Here is a 14,314-nt window from a genome sequence, read left to right on the forward strand (position 1 = left end):
ATTCAATAACATTAGCAAGTGGTGGAAGCCAGCAGGTGGATGAAGGAAAAAAAGGAGGCAAAGGAGAGACCCGAAGCGGCCGCCGGTCCGGCGTGTCAGGTGAACTGAACTTCAGGTAAGAAGTTATGACCTGCAGTCTATCTGGGTCAGATATAAACCAAGTTTAGGTGGAGTTTATTTTCGGTATGCTGACATTTTCGTACTGCGTGCTAGCTAGCATGACGGAGTTTCTATACAGCTGTGTGGGTGCTATGTTACTGATGTTGAACTTTATTTTGTTCATACGGTTAATTATTAGAGTTGCCAACCATCCCGTAAAAAACAGAATCGTCTGGTATTCAGAGAAAATATTATGCGTTTCGTACTGAGGTGAAAAGGAACACAGTTTGTCCCGGACTTCAGCTACAATGAAAAAGACACAAAGCTGAAGCTGCACAGCTGCCTCTTCTTCTCTCATTCTCTCCCGTTTCTAGTTCAATCACGAAACTGATCAATGATCAGCTGATCGGCTTTTCTCTCTTGTTTATTTATCGCCCACTTTGCGCCAGAAAGAGGAAACCAGCGGATGTCGCGTTAAACAACAGCAGCACGTTTAAGCTTGATCAGCTGTTGTTAGAATTTATTTAATATTAATTGCTAGTATCAGCTGATGTTTGCTGGAGCCACAGCTGTAAAGCTGCTGGTCATGATATCGGTTTGGTTATCTGGTGAGAGGGAAACATGCAGATGAAACCAGGAGATGTCCTTACTGAATCATCAGAGCTGAACAGGTGATGGAGAAACAGGTTTACCTTTTAGGTGACATGGATGAGTTGAAGGAAGTTATGAACTGTTTCTGAGAGACAAATAACAGCAGGATCCTTTTCTAAGTAGCTGACAGCTGGTAACTGTGCAGGGGCGGATCTAGCAAAGTTTTGCCAGGGAGGCAGGTAGGGCATTAACAGGGAAAGGGGGGGACAAGGAAATACTTTTCTTTATTATTCTCATTTAAAATGTCTCGCTTTAAAAAAAAATAATTATCTGAGTCTTACAACAAACAATTGATAGATTGATACATATATACCATCAGAACAGTGTACATCACTGTCATAACAGTGTTTATTTTCATTCAAAGGCTTTATGATTTTTCCTATAATGATGGGCCGGTCTCTAGTCAAAATGCCCAGTCCAGCTCTGTATGCAGCTCATCTGCAGTCTGGTGTTACCTACATCTTCCTATTCAGAAGGCAGAATTTCCAAGTTCTGAGTACAATCAAAAGCACCACGACTGCAGTTTTTGTGTTGGATGTAAAAAGCAGGCTAGAATCATGGCGGCGGTCAACGACGGTCCAGGCGTGGGATTTCTCTCGTGGAAATGTGCACATTATTTTTTCCTTTCTATTGGTAGGTGGCACAGTGCACTTGTGGCAAGTAAGCAAGATAGAAGACTGGCAGTCTGGCTGGGTATCCAGTTATGGAAGCAACACATTAACAAGAGAATTCTGAGTAAAACCAAAGTTACTTTCCTTAGTAACTAGTTACTTTGAAAGTAACGAGTAACTTGAAGTAACTGAGTTACTTTTTTAGAGAAGTAACTAGTAATGTAACTAAGTTACTAATTTAAAGTAACTTACCCAACACTGGTGATGAGACATTAACTATCTGATAAATGAATGTGACCAAGTTGCAGTACGGAAAGGAACTGACTTCTAAAGCACATTTGTGAGATTTTAGGTTTAGATCTATGGATTTTTGCAGGCTGAGATCCACTTGGTGAAGGAAGTTGTAATGGATGTCTGTGAAGGTTCTCAGTCATCCAGGTCATTGCAGTCTAAGGAGCTTGGAAACTTCTTTAAGTTGCTTGAAGACGTTTCAGCTCTCATCCGAGAAGCTTCTTCAGTTCTAGGGTCAAATGGTGGAGAGTTCCAGATTTAAGGCCTATGGGAGCGTCCGCCCAAGATGGACGAGGACCCCCTAACGATCCTCTCTCTAATGACACGAGCCAAGGTGTGAAAACGGGTGTAGGTCACAGTCAGCCAAGGATTCGGGTGAGCTCATTGTGAAACCTAGCCCTAACCTATCATGTGATTTCCTGAGGTCAAATGGCCCAGGATGTGAGTGGGCGTTAAGGCTTCTGGGAAGGTATCTCCACACTGGATTATAGATGTCAGACAGTTGGTGCCCTATGCCACCACCTCTTTTCAAAGATGGTCATTCACCGTGGACATAGATGTAACGGAGGAGTCTGTATCTGGAGTGAATTTGGCTGTCTGGAACAATTGATTTTATGGAACATTCAGACTCCGATAGACGCATGAGAGAGGTACTTGAGGATATTTGGCATGTAGATTAAAGCTTACAATCACCAACCAGGTAGGTGACCTGCACTACAGCACCCCAACACTAACTAAACCAGATTTCAAGTTCATAATTTATCAAAGCAGTTGCCATCTAGTGGCAACTTCTTTAGTGAAGGAAGACATCACATAACATGTCAGTCTTATGTTTAATAAGCAAGTGATGTCAGGAGTGGGATTTGAACCCACGCCTCCAGGGAGACTGCGACCTGAGCGCAGGCGCCTTAGACCGCTCGGCCATCCTGACACATTTGCGCTTGTTCATACAGAATCCACATGACAGGCTAGCAGATCAAGACACCTTTACAACTGATCATATTTGCAGACTATTACACCTCTGCCTTACCAACACATATTTTAAAAACAACGAGGGTGTCTACAGACAAAAACATGACAGTGTTGGTCTTTATGCAAATGTCCTGCTTATAAGGAAACCTGCATTCAGCTGAGATTGAAGAAGTCACTTGGATGAGTGATGAGACATTAACTATCTGATAAATGAATGTGACCAAGTTGCAGTACGGAAAGGAACTGACTTCTAAAGCACATTTGTGAGATTTTAGGTTTAGATCTATGGATTTTGCAGGCTGAGATCCACTTGGTGAAGGAAGTTGTAATGGATGTCTGTGAAGGTTCTCAGTCATCCAGGTCATTGCAGTCTAAGGAGCTTGGAAACTTCTTTAAGTTGCTTGAAGACGTTTCAGCTCTCATCCGAGAAGCTTCTTCAGTTCTAGGGTCAAATGGTGGAGAGTTCCAGATTTAAGGCCTATGGGAGCGTCCGCCCAAGATGGACGAGGGACCCCCTAACGATCCTCTCTCTAATGACACGAGCCAAGGTGTGAAAACGGGTGTAGGTCACAATCAGCCAAGGATTCGGGTGAGCTCATTGTGAAACCTAGCCCTAACCTATCATGTGATTTCCTGAGGTCAAATGGCCCAGGATGTGAGTGGGCGTTAAGGCTTCTGGGAAGGTATCTCCACACTGGATTATAGATGTCAGACAGTTGGTGCCCTATGCCACCACCTCTTTTCAAAGATGGTCATTCACCGTGGACATAGATGTAACGGAGGAGTCTGTATCTGGAGTGAATTTGGCTGTCTGGAACAATTGATTTTATGGAACAGTCAGACTCGATAGACGCATGAGAGAGGTACTTGAGGATATTTGGCATGTAGATTAAAGCTTACAATCACCAACCGGGTAGGTGACCTGCACTACAGCACCCCAACACTAGCTAAACCAGATTTCAAGTTCATAATTTATCAAAGCAGTTGCCATCTAGTGGCAACTTCTTTGTTGAAGGAAGACATCATATAACATGTCAGTCTTATGTTTAATAAGCAAGTGATGTCAGGAGTGGGATTTGAACCCACGCCTCCAGGGGAGACTGCGACCTGAACGCATGGCGCCTTAGACCGCTCGGCCATCCTGACACATTTGCGCTTGTTCATACAGAATCCACATGACAGGCTAGCAGATCAAGACACCTTTACAACTGATCATATTTGCAGACTATTACACCTCTGCCTTACCAACACATATTTTAAAAACAACGAGGGAGGTGTCTACAGACAAAAACATGACAGTGTTGGTCTTTATGCAAATGTCCTGCTTATAAGGAAACCTGCATTCAGCTGAGATTGAAGAAGTCACTTGGATGAGTGATGAGCAGTGTTGGGACTAACGTTATTAAGTAACGCGTTACAGTAACGACGTTATTATTGTGGTAACGAGCACGGTAACTAGTTATTATGCCAAAAGCAGGAACGCGTTACTCGTTACTGGGATTTAGATAGGCTCGTTACTCGTTACTTAGTGTGGTGGATATCGCGGGGCTTCCACAGATTCAATAACATTAGCAAGTGGTGGAAGCCAGCAGGTGGATGAAGGAAAAGGGAGGCAAAAGGAGAGACCGAGCGGCCGCCGGTCCGCGCGTGTCAGGTGAACTGAACTTCAGGTAAGAAGTTATGACCTGCAGTCTATCTGGGTCAGATATAAACCAAGTTTAGGTGGAGTTTATTTTCGGTATGCTGACATTTTCGTACTGCGTGCTAGCTAGCATGACGGAGTTTCTATACAGCTGTGTGGGTGCTATGTTACTGATGTTGAACTTTATTTTGTTCATACGGTTAATTATTAGAGTTGCCAACCATCCCGTAAAAAACAGAATCGTCTGGTATTCAGAGAAAATATTATGCGTTTCGTACTGAGGTGAAAAGGAACACAGTTTGTCCCGGACTTCAGCTACAATGAAAAAGACACAAAGCTGAAGCTGCACAGCTGCCTCTTCTTCTCTCATTCTCTCCGTTTCTAGTTCAATCACGAAACTGATCAATGATCAGCTGATCGGCTTTTCTCTCTTGTTTATTTATCGCCCACTTTGCGCCAGAAAGAGGAAACCAGCGGATGTCGCGTTAAACAACAGCAGCATGTTTAAGCTTGATCAGCTGTTGTTAGAATTTATTTAATATTAATTGCTAGTATCAGCTGATGTTTGCTGGAGCCACAGCTGTAAAGCTGCTGGTCATGATATCGGTTTGGTTATCTGGTGAGAGGAAACATGCAGATGAAACCAGGAGATGTCCTTACTGAATCATCAGAGCTGAACAGGTGATGGAGAAACAGGTTTACCTTTTAGGTGACATGGATGAGTTGAAGGAAGTTATGAACTGTTTCTGAGAGACAAATAACAGCAGGATCCTTTTCTAAGTAGCTGACAGCTGGTAACTGTGCAGGGGCGGATCTAGCAAAGTTTTGCCAGGGAGGCAGGTAGGGCATTAACAGGGAAAGGGGGGGACAAGGAAATACTTTTCTTTATTATTCTCATTTAAAATGTCTCGCTTTAAAAAAATAATTATCTGAGTCTTACAACAAACAATTGATAGATTGATACATATATACCATCAGAACAGTGTACATCACTGTCATAACAGTGTTTATTTTCATTCAAAGGCTTTATGATTTTTCCTATAATGATGGGCGGTCTCTAGTCAAAATGCCCAGTCCAGCTCTGTATGCAGCTCATCTGCAGTCTGGTGTTACCTACATCTTCCTATTCAGAAGGCAGAATTTCCAAGTTCTGAGTACAATCAAAAGCACCACGACTGCAGTTTTGTGTTGGATGTAAAAAGCAGGCTAGAATCATGGCGGCGGTCAACGACGGTCCAGGCGTGATTTCTCTCGTGGAAATGTGCACATTATTTTTCCTTTCTATTGGTAGGTGGCACAGTGCACTTGTGGCAAGTAAGCAAGATAGAAGACTGGCAGTCTGGCTGGGTATCCAGTTATGGAAGCAACACATTAACAAGAGAATTCTGAGTAAAACCAAAGTTACTTTCCTTAGTAACTAGTTACTTTGAAAGTAACGAGTAACTTGAAGTAACTGAGTTACTTTTTAGAGAAGTAACTAGTAATGTAACTAAGTTACTAATTTAAAGTAACTTACCCAACACTGGTGATGAGACATTAACTATCTGATAAATGAATGTGACCAAGTTGCAGTACGGAAAGGAACTGACTTCTAAAGCACATTTGTGAGATTTTAGGTTTAGATCTATGGATTTTTGCAGGCTGAGATCCACTTGGTGAAGGAAGTTGTAATGGATGTCTGTGAAGGTTCTCAGTCATCCAGGTCATTGCAGTCTAAGGGGCTTGGAAACTTCTTTAAGTTGCTTGAAGACGTTTCAGCTCTCATCCGAGAAGCTTCTTCAGTTCTAGGGTCAAATGGTGGAGAGTTCCAGATTTAAGGCCTATGGGAGCGTCCGCCCAAGATGGACGAGGGACCCCCTAACGATCCTCTCTCTAATGACACGAGCCAAGGTGTGAAAACGGGTGTAGGTCACAGTCAGCCAAGGATTCGGGTGAGCTCATTGTGAAACCCTAGCCCTAACCTATCATGTGATTTCCTGAGGTCAAATGGCCCAGGATGTGAGTGGGCGTTAAGGCTTCTGGGAAGGTATCTCCACACTGGATTATAGATGTCAGACAGTTGGTGCCCTATGCCACCACCTCTTTTCAAAGATGGTCATTCACCGTGGACATAGATGTAACGGAGCAGTCTGTATCTGGAGTGAATTTGGCTGTCTGGAACAATTGATTTTGGAACATTCAGACTCCGATAGACGCATGAGAGAGGTACTTGAGGATATTTGGCATGTAGATTAAAGCTTACAATCACCAACCAGGTAGGTGACCTGCACTACAGCACCCCAACACTAACTAAACCAGATTTCAAGTTCATAATTTATCAAAGCAGTTGCCATCTAGTGGCAACTTCTTTAGTGAAGGAAGACATCACATAACATGTCAGTCTTATGTTTAATAAGCAAGTGATGTCAGGAGTGGGATTTGAACCCACGCCTCCAGGGAGACTGCGACCTGAACATGCGCCTTAGACCGCTCGGCCATCCTGACACATTTAAACTTGTTCATACAGAATCCACATGACAGGCTAGCAGATCAAGACACCTTTACAACTGATCATATTTGCAGACTATTACACCTCTGCCTTACCAACACATATTTTAAAAACAACGAGGGTGTCTACAGACAAAAACATGACAGTGTTGGTCTTTATGCAAATGTCCTGCTTATAAGGAAACCTGCATTCAGCTGAGATTGAAGAAGTCACTTGGATGAGTGATGAGCAGTGTTGGGACTAACGCGTTATTAAGTAACGCGTTACAGTAACGACGTTATTATTGTGGTAACGAGCACGGTAACTAGTTATTATGCCAAAAGCAGGAAACGCGCTACTCGTTACTGGGATTTAGATAGGCTCGTTACTCGTTACTTCGTGTGGTGGATATCGCGGGGCTTCCACAGATTCAATAACATTAGCAAGTGGTGGAAGCCAGCAGGTGGATGAAGGAAAAGGGAGGCAAAAGGAGAGACCCGAAGCGGCCGCCGGTCCGCGTGTCAGGTGAACTGAACTTCAGGTAAGAAGTTATGACCTGCAGTCTATCTGGGTCAGATATAAACCAAGTTTAGGTGGAGTTTATTTTCGGTATGCTGACATTTTCGTACTGCGTGCTAGCTAGCATGACGGAGTTTCTATACAGCTGTGTGGGTGCTATGTTACTGATGTTGAACTTTATTTTGTTCATACGGTTAATTATTAGAGTTGCCAACCATCCCGTAAAAACAGAATCGTCTGGTATTCAGAGAAAATATTATGCGTTTCGTACTGAGGTGAAAAGGAACACAGTTTGTCCCGGACTTCAGCTACAATGAAAAAGACACAAAGCTGAAGCTGCACAGCTGCCTCTTCTTCTCTCATTCTCTCCGTTTCTAGTTCAATCACGAAACTGATCAATGATCAGCTGATCGGCTTTTCTCTCTTGTTTATTTATCGCCCACTTTGCGCCAGAAAGAGGAAACCAGCGGATGTCGCGTTAAACAACAGCAGCACGTTTAAGCTTGATCAGCTGTTGTTAGAATTTATTTAATATTAATTGCTAGTATCAGCTGATGTTTGCTGGAGCCACAGCTGTAAAGCTGCTGGTCATGATATCGGTTTGGTTATCTGGTGAGAGGAAACATGCAGATGAAACCAGGAGATGTCCTTACTGAATCATCAGAGCTGAACAGGTGATGGAGAAACAGGTTTACCTTTTAGGTGACATGGATGAGTTGAAGGGAAGTTATGAACTGTTTCTGAGAGACAAATAACAGCAGGATCCTTTTCTAAGTAGCTGACAGCTGGTAACTGTGCAGGGGCGGATCTAGCAAAGTTTTGCCAGGGAGGCAGGTAGGGCATTAACAGGGAAAGGGGGGACAAGGAAATACTTTTCTTTATTATTCTCATTTAAAATGTCTCGCTTTAAAAAAAAAAATAATTATCTGAGTCTTACAACAAACAATTGATAGATTGATACATATATACCATCAGAACAGTGTACATCACTGTCATAACAGTGTTTGTTTTCATTCAAAGGCTTTATGATTTTTCCTATAATGATGGGCGGTCTCTAGTCAAAATGCCCAGTCCAGCTCTGTATGCAGCTCATCTGCAGTCTGGTGTTACCTACATCTTCCTATTCAGAAGGCAGAATTTCCAAGTTCTGAGTACAATCAAAAGCACCACGACTGCAGTTTTTGTGTTGGATGTAAAAAGCAGGCTAGAATCATGGCGGCGGTCAACGACGGTCCAGGCGTGGGATTTCTCTCGTGGAAATGTGCACATTATTTTTCCTTTCTATTGGTAGGTGGCACAGTGCACTTGTGGCAAGTAAGCAAGATAGAAGACTGGCAGTCTGGCTGGGTATCCAGTTATGGAAGCAACACATTAACAAGAGAATTCTGAGTAAAACCAAAGTTACTTTCCTTAGTAACTAGTTACTTTGAAAGTAACGAGTAACTTGAAGTAACTGAGTTACTTTTTAGAGAAGTAACTAGTAATGTAACTAAGTTACTAATTTAAAGTAACTTACCCAACACTGGTGATGAGACATTAACTATCTGATAAATGAATGTGACCAAGTTGCAGTACGGAAAGGAACTGACTTCTAAAGCACATTTGTGAGATTTTAGGTTTAGATCTATGGATTTTTGCAGGCTGAGATCCACTTGGTGAAGGAAGTTGTAATGGATGTCTGTGAAGGTTCTCAGTCATCCAGGTCATTGCAGTCTAAGGAGCTTGGAAACTTCTTTAAGTTGCTTGAAGACGTTTCAGCTCTCATCCGAGAAGCTTCTTCAGTTCTAGGGTCAAATGGTGGAGAGTTCCAGATTTAAGGCCTATGGGAGCGTCCGCCCAAGATGGACGAGGGACCCCTAACGATCCTCTCTCTAATGACACGAGCCAAGGTGTGAAAACGGGTGTAGGTCACAGTCAGCCAAGGATTCGGGTGAGCTCATTGTGAAACCTAGCCCTAACCTATCATGTGATTTCCTGAGGTCAAATGGCCCAGGATGTGAGTGGGCGTTAAGGCTTCTGGGAAGGTATCTCCACACTGGATTATAGATGTCAGACAGTTGGTGCCCTATGCCACCACCTCTTTTCAAAGATGGTCATTCACCGTGGACATAGATGTAACGGAGCAGTCTGTATCTGGAGTGAATTTGGCTGTCTGGAACAATTGATTTTATGGAACATTCAGACTCCGATAGACGCATGAGAGAGGTACTTGAGGATATTTGGCATGTAGATTAAAGCTTACAATCACCAACCAGGTAGGTGACCTGCACTACAGCACCCCCAACACTAACTAAACCAGATTTCAAGTTCATAATTTATCAAAGCAGTTGCCATCTAGTGGCAACTTCTTTAGTGAAGGAAGACATCACATAACATGTCAGTCTTATGTTTAATAAGCAAGTGATGTCAGGAGTGGGATTTGAACCCACGCCTCCAGGGAGACTGCGACCTGAACGCAGCGCCTTGACCGCTCGGCCATCCTGACACATTTGCGCTTGTTCATACAGAATCCACATGACAGGCTAGCAGATCAAGACACCTTTACAACTGATCATATTTGCAGACTATTACACCTCTGCCTTACCAACACATATTTTAAAAACAACGAGGGTGTCTACAGACAAAAACATGACAGTGTTGGTCTTTATGCAAATGTCCTGCTTATAAGGAAACCTGCATTCAGCTGAGATTGAAGAAGTCACTTGGATGAGTGATGAGACATTAACTATCTGATAAATGAATGTGACCAAGTTGCAGTACGGAAAGGAACTGACTTCTAAAGCACATTTGTGAGATTTTAGGTTTAGATCTATGGATTTTGCAGGCTGAGATCCACTTGGTGAAGGAAGTTGTAATGGATGTCTGTGAAGGTTCTCAGTCATCCAGGTCATTGCAGTCTAAGGAGCTTGGAAACTTCTTTAAGTTGCTTGAAGACGTTTCAGCTCTCATCCGAGAAGCTTCTTCAGTTCTAGGGTCAAATGGTGGAGAGTTCCAGATTTAAGGCCTATGGGAGCGTCCGCCCAAGATGGACGAGGGACCCCCTAACGATCCTCTCTCTAATGACACGAGCCAAGGTGTGAAAACGGGTGTAGGTCACAATCAGCCAAGGATTCGGGTGAGCTCATTGTGAAACCTAGCCCTAACCTATCATGTGATTTCCTGAGGTCAAATGGCCCAGGATGTGAGTGGGCGTTAAGGCTTCTGGGAAGGTATCTCCACACTGGATTATAGATGTCAGACAGTTGGTGCCCTATGCCACCACCTCTTTTCAAAGATGGTCATTCACCGTGGACATAGATGTAACGGAGGAGTCTGTATCTGGAGTGAATTTGGCTGTCTGGAACAATTGATTTTGCGGAACAGTCAGACTCCGATAGACGCATGAGAGAGGTACTTGAGGATATTTGGCATGTAGATTAAAGCTTACAATCACCAACCGGGTAGGTGACCTGCACTACAGCACCCCCAACACTAGCTAAACCAGATTTCAAGTTCATAATTTATCAAAGCAGTTGCCATCTAGTGGCAACTTCTTTATTGAAGGAAGACATCATATAACATGTCAGTCTTATGTTTAATAAGCAAGTGATGTCAGGAGTGGGATTTGAACCCACGCCTCAGGGGAGACTGCGACCTGAACGCAGCGCCTTAGACCGCTCGGCCATCCTGACACATTTAAGCTTGTTCATACAGAATCCACATGACAGGCTAGCAGATCAAGACACCTTTACAACTGATCATATTTGCAGACTATTACACCTCTGCCTTACCAACACATATTTTAAAAACAACGAGGGTGTCTACAGACAAAAACATGACAGTGTTGGTCTTTATGCAAATGTCCTGCTTATAAGGAAACCTGCATTCAGCTGAGATTGAAGAAGTCACTTGGATGAGTGATGAGCAGTGTTGGGACTAACGCGTTATTAAGTAACGCGTTACAGTAACGACGTTATTATTGTGGTAACGAGCACGGTAACTAGTTATTATGCCAAAAGCAGGAACGCGTTACTCGTTACTGGGATTTAGATAGGCTCGTTACTCGTTACTTAGTGTGGTGGATATCGCGGGGCTTCCACAGATTCAATAACATTAGCAAGTGGTGGAAGCCAGCAGGTGGATGAAGGAAAAGGGAGGCAAAGGAGAGACCAAGCGGCCGCCGGTCCGCGTGTCAGGTGAACTGAACTTCAGGTAAGAAGTTATGACCTGCAGTCTATCTGGGTCAGATATAAACCAAGTTTAGGTGGAGTTTATTTTCGGTATGCTGACATTTTCGTACTGCGTGCTAGCTAGCATGACGGAGTTTCTATACAGCTGTGTGGGTGCTATGTTACTGATGTTGAACTTTATTTTGTTCATACGGTTAATTATTAGAGTTGCCAACCATCCCGTAAAAAACAGAATCGCCTGGTATTCAGAGAAAATATTATGCGTTTAGTACTGAGGTGAAAAGGAACACAGTTTGTCCCGGACTTCAGCTACAATGAAAAGACACAAAGCTGAAGCTGCACAGCTGCCTCTTCTTCTCTCATTCTCTCCGTTTCTAGTTCAATCACGAAACTGATCAATGATCAGCTGATCGGCTTTTCTCTCTTGTTTATTTATCGCCCACTTTGCGCCAGAAAGAGGAAACCAGCGGATGTCGCGTTAAACAACAGCAGCACGTTTAAGCTTGATCAGCTGTTGTTAGAATTTATTTAATATTAATTGCTAGTATCAGCTGATGTTTGCTGGAGCCACAGCTGTAAAGCTGCTGGTCATGATATCGGTTTGGTTATCTGGTGAGAGGAAACATGCAGATGAAACCAGGAGATGTCCTTACTGAATCATCAGAGCTGAACAGGTGATGGAGAAACAGGTTTACCTTTTTAGGTGACATGGATGAGTTGAAGGAAGTTATGAACTGTTTCTGAGAGACAAATAACAGCAGGATCCTTTTCTAAGTAGCTGACAGCTGGTAACTGTGCAGGGGCGGATCTAGCAAAGTTTTGCCAGGGAGGCAGGTAGGGCATTAACAGGGAAAGGGGGGACAAGGAAATACTTTTCTTTATTATTCTCATTTAAAATGTCTCGCTTTAAAAAAAAATAATTATCTGAGTCTTACAACAAACAATTGATAGATTGATACATATATACCATCAGAACAGTGTACATCACTGTCATAACAGTGTTTATTTTCATTCAAAGGCTTTATGATTTTTCCTATAATGATGGGCGGTCTCTAGTCAAAATGCCCAGTCCAGCTCTGTATGCAGCTCATCTGCAGTCTGGTGTTACCTACATCTTCCTATTCAGAAGGCAGAATTTCCAAGTTCTGAGTACAATCAAAAGCACCACGACTGCAGTTTTTGTGTTGGATGTAAAAAGCAGGCTAGAATCATGGCGGCGGTCAACGACGGTCCAGGCGTGGGATTTCTCTCGTGGAAATGTGCACATTATTTTTTCCTTTCTATTGGTAGGTGGCACAGTGCACTTGTGGCAAGTAAGCAAGATAGAAGACTGGCAGTCTGGCTGGGTATCCAGTTATGGAAGCAACACATTAACAAGAGAATTCTGAGTAAAACCAAAGTTACTTTCCTTAGTAACTAGTTACTTTGAAAGTAACGAGTAACTTGAAGTAACTGAGTTACTTTTTAGAGAAGTAACTAGTAATGTAACTAAGTTACTAATTTAAAGTAACTTACCCAACACTGGTGATGAGACATTAACTATCTGATAAATGAATGTGACCAAGTTGCAGTACGGAAAGGAACTGACTTCTAAAGCACATTTGTGAGATTTTAGGTTTAGATCTATGGATTTTTGCAGGCTGAGATCCACTTGGTGAAGGAAGTTGTAATGGATGTCTGTGAAGGTTCTCAGTCATCCAGGTCATTGCAGTCTAAGGAGCTTGGAAACTTCTTTAAGTTGCTTGAAGACGTTTCAGCTCTCATCCGAGAAGCTTCTTCAGTTCTAGGGTCAAATGGTGGAGAGTTCCAGATTTAAGGCCTATGGGAGCGTCCGCCCAAGATGGACGAGGGACCCCCTAACGATCCTCTCTCTAATGACACGAGCCAAGGTGTGAAAACGGGTGTAGGTCACAGTCAGCCAAGGATTCGGGTGAGCTCATTGTGAAACCTAGCCCCAACCTATCATGTGATTTCCTGAGGTCAAATGGCCCAGGATGTGAGTGGGCGTTAAGGCTTCTGGGAAGGTATCTCCACACTGGATTATAGATGTCAGACAGTTGGTGCCCTATGCCACCACCTCTTTTCAAAGATGGTCATTCACCGTGGACATAGATGTAACGGAGCAGTCTGTATCTGGAGTGAATTTGGCTGTCTGGAACAATTGATTTTATGGAACATTCAGACTCCGATAGACGCATGAGAGAGGTACTTGAGGATATTTGGCATGTAGATTAAAGCTTACAATCACCAACCAGGTAGGTGACCTGCACTACAGCACCCCCAACACTAACTAAACCAGATTTCAAGTTCATAATTTATCAAAGCAGTTGCCATCTAGTGGCAACTTCTTTAGTGAAGGAAGACATCACATAACATGTCAGTCTTATGTTTAATAAGCAAGTGATGTCAGGAGTGGGATTTGAACCCACGCCTCCAGGGGAGACTGCGACCTGAACGCAGCGCGCCTTGACCGCTCGGCCATCCTGACACATTTGCGCTTGTTCATACAGAATCCACATGACAGGCTAGCAGATCAAGACACCTTTACAACTGATCATATTTGCAGACTATTACACCTCTGCCTTACCAACACATATTTTAAAAACAACGAGGGTGTCTACAGACAAAAACATGACAGTGTTGGTCTTTATGCAAATGTCCTGCTTATAAGGAAACCTGCATTCAGCTGAGATTGAAGAAGTCACTTGGATGAGTGATGAGACATTAACTATCTGATAAATGAATGTGACCAAGTTGCAGTACGGAAAGGAACTGACTTCTAAAGCACATTTGTGAGATTTTAGGTTTAGATCTATGGATTTTTGCAGGCTGAGATCCACTTGGTGAAGGAAGTTGTAATGGATGTCTGTGAAGGTTCTCAGTCATCCAGGTC

General features: G+C 43.1%; 6 non-coding genes across 6 annotated transcripts; all 6 read right to left on the reverse strand.

Annotated features, from left to right (window-relative positions):
* Positions 1-2,500: 2,500 nt before the first annotated feature.
* trnal-cag lies at positions 2,501-2,583 on the reverse strand. The gene has a single exon. It is a non-coding gene; the product is annotated as a tRNA-Leu (tRNA).
* A 1,102-nt stretch (positions 2,584-3,685) lies between these two features.
* trnal-cag lies at positions 3,686-3,770 on the reverse strand. The gene has a single exon. It is a non-coding gene; the product is annotated as a tRNA-Leu (tRNA).
* Positions 3,771-6,669: 2,899 nt separating this feature from the next.
* On the reverse strand, positions 6,670-6,750 carry trnac-gca. Its single transcript is given in 2 exon segments — positions 6,670-6,704; positions 6,708-6,750. It is a non-coding gene; the product is annotated as a tRNA-Cys (tRNA).
* A 2,906-nt stretch (positions 6,751-9,656) lies between these two features.
* On the reverse strand, positions 9,657-9,737 carry trnal-cag. The gene has a single exon. It is a non-coding gene; the product is annotated as a tRNA-Leu (tRNA).
* Positions 9,738-10,841: 1,104 nt separating this feature from the next.
* trnal-cag lies at positions 10,842-10,923 on the reverse strand. The gene has a single exon. It is a non-coding gene; the product is annotated as a tRNA-Leu (tRNA).
* A 2,902-nt stretch (positions 10,924-13,825) lies between these two features.
* On the reverse strand, positions 13,826-13,909 carry trnal-cag. Its single transcript has one exon. It is a non-coding gene; the product is annotated as a tRNA-Leu (tRNA).
* Between the last annotated feature and the right edge of the window lie 405 nt (positions 13,910-14,314).

The sequence above is a fragment of the Oreochromis aureus genome, linkage group 8 (assembly GCF_013358895.1).
Source record: "Oreochromis aureus strain Israel breed Guangdong linkage group 8, ZZ_aureus, whole genome shotgun sequence".
NCBI classification, from domain to species: Eukaryota; Metazoa; Chordata; class Actinopteri; order Cichliformes; family Cichlidae; genus Oreochromis; species Oreochromis aureus.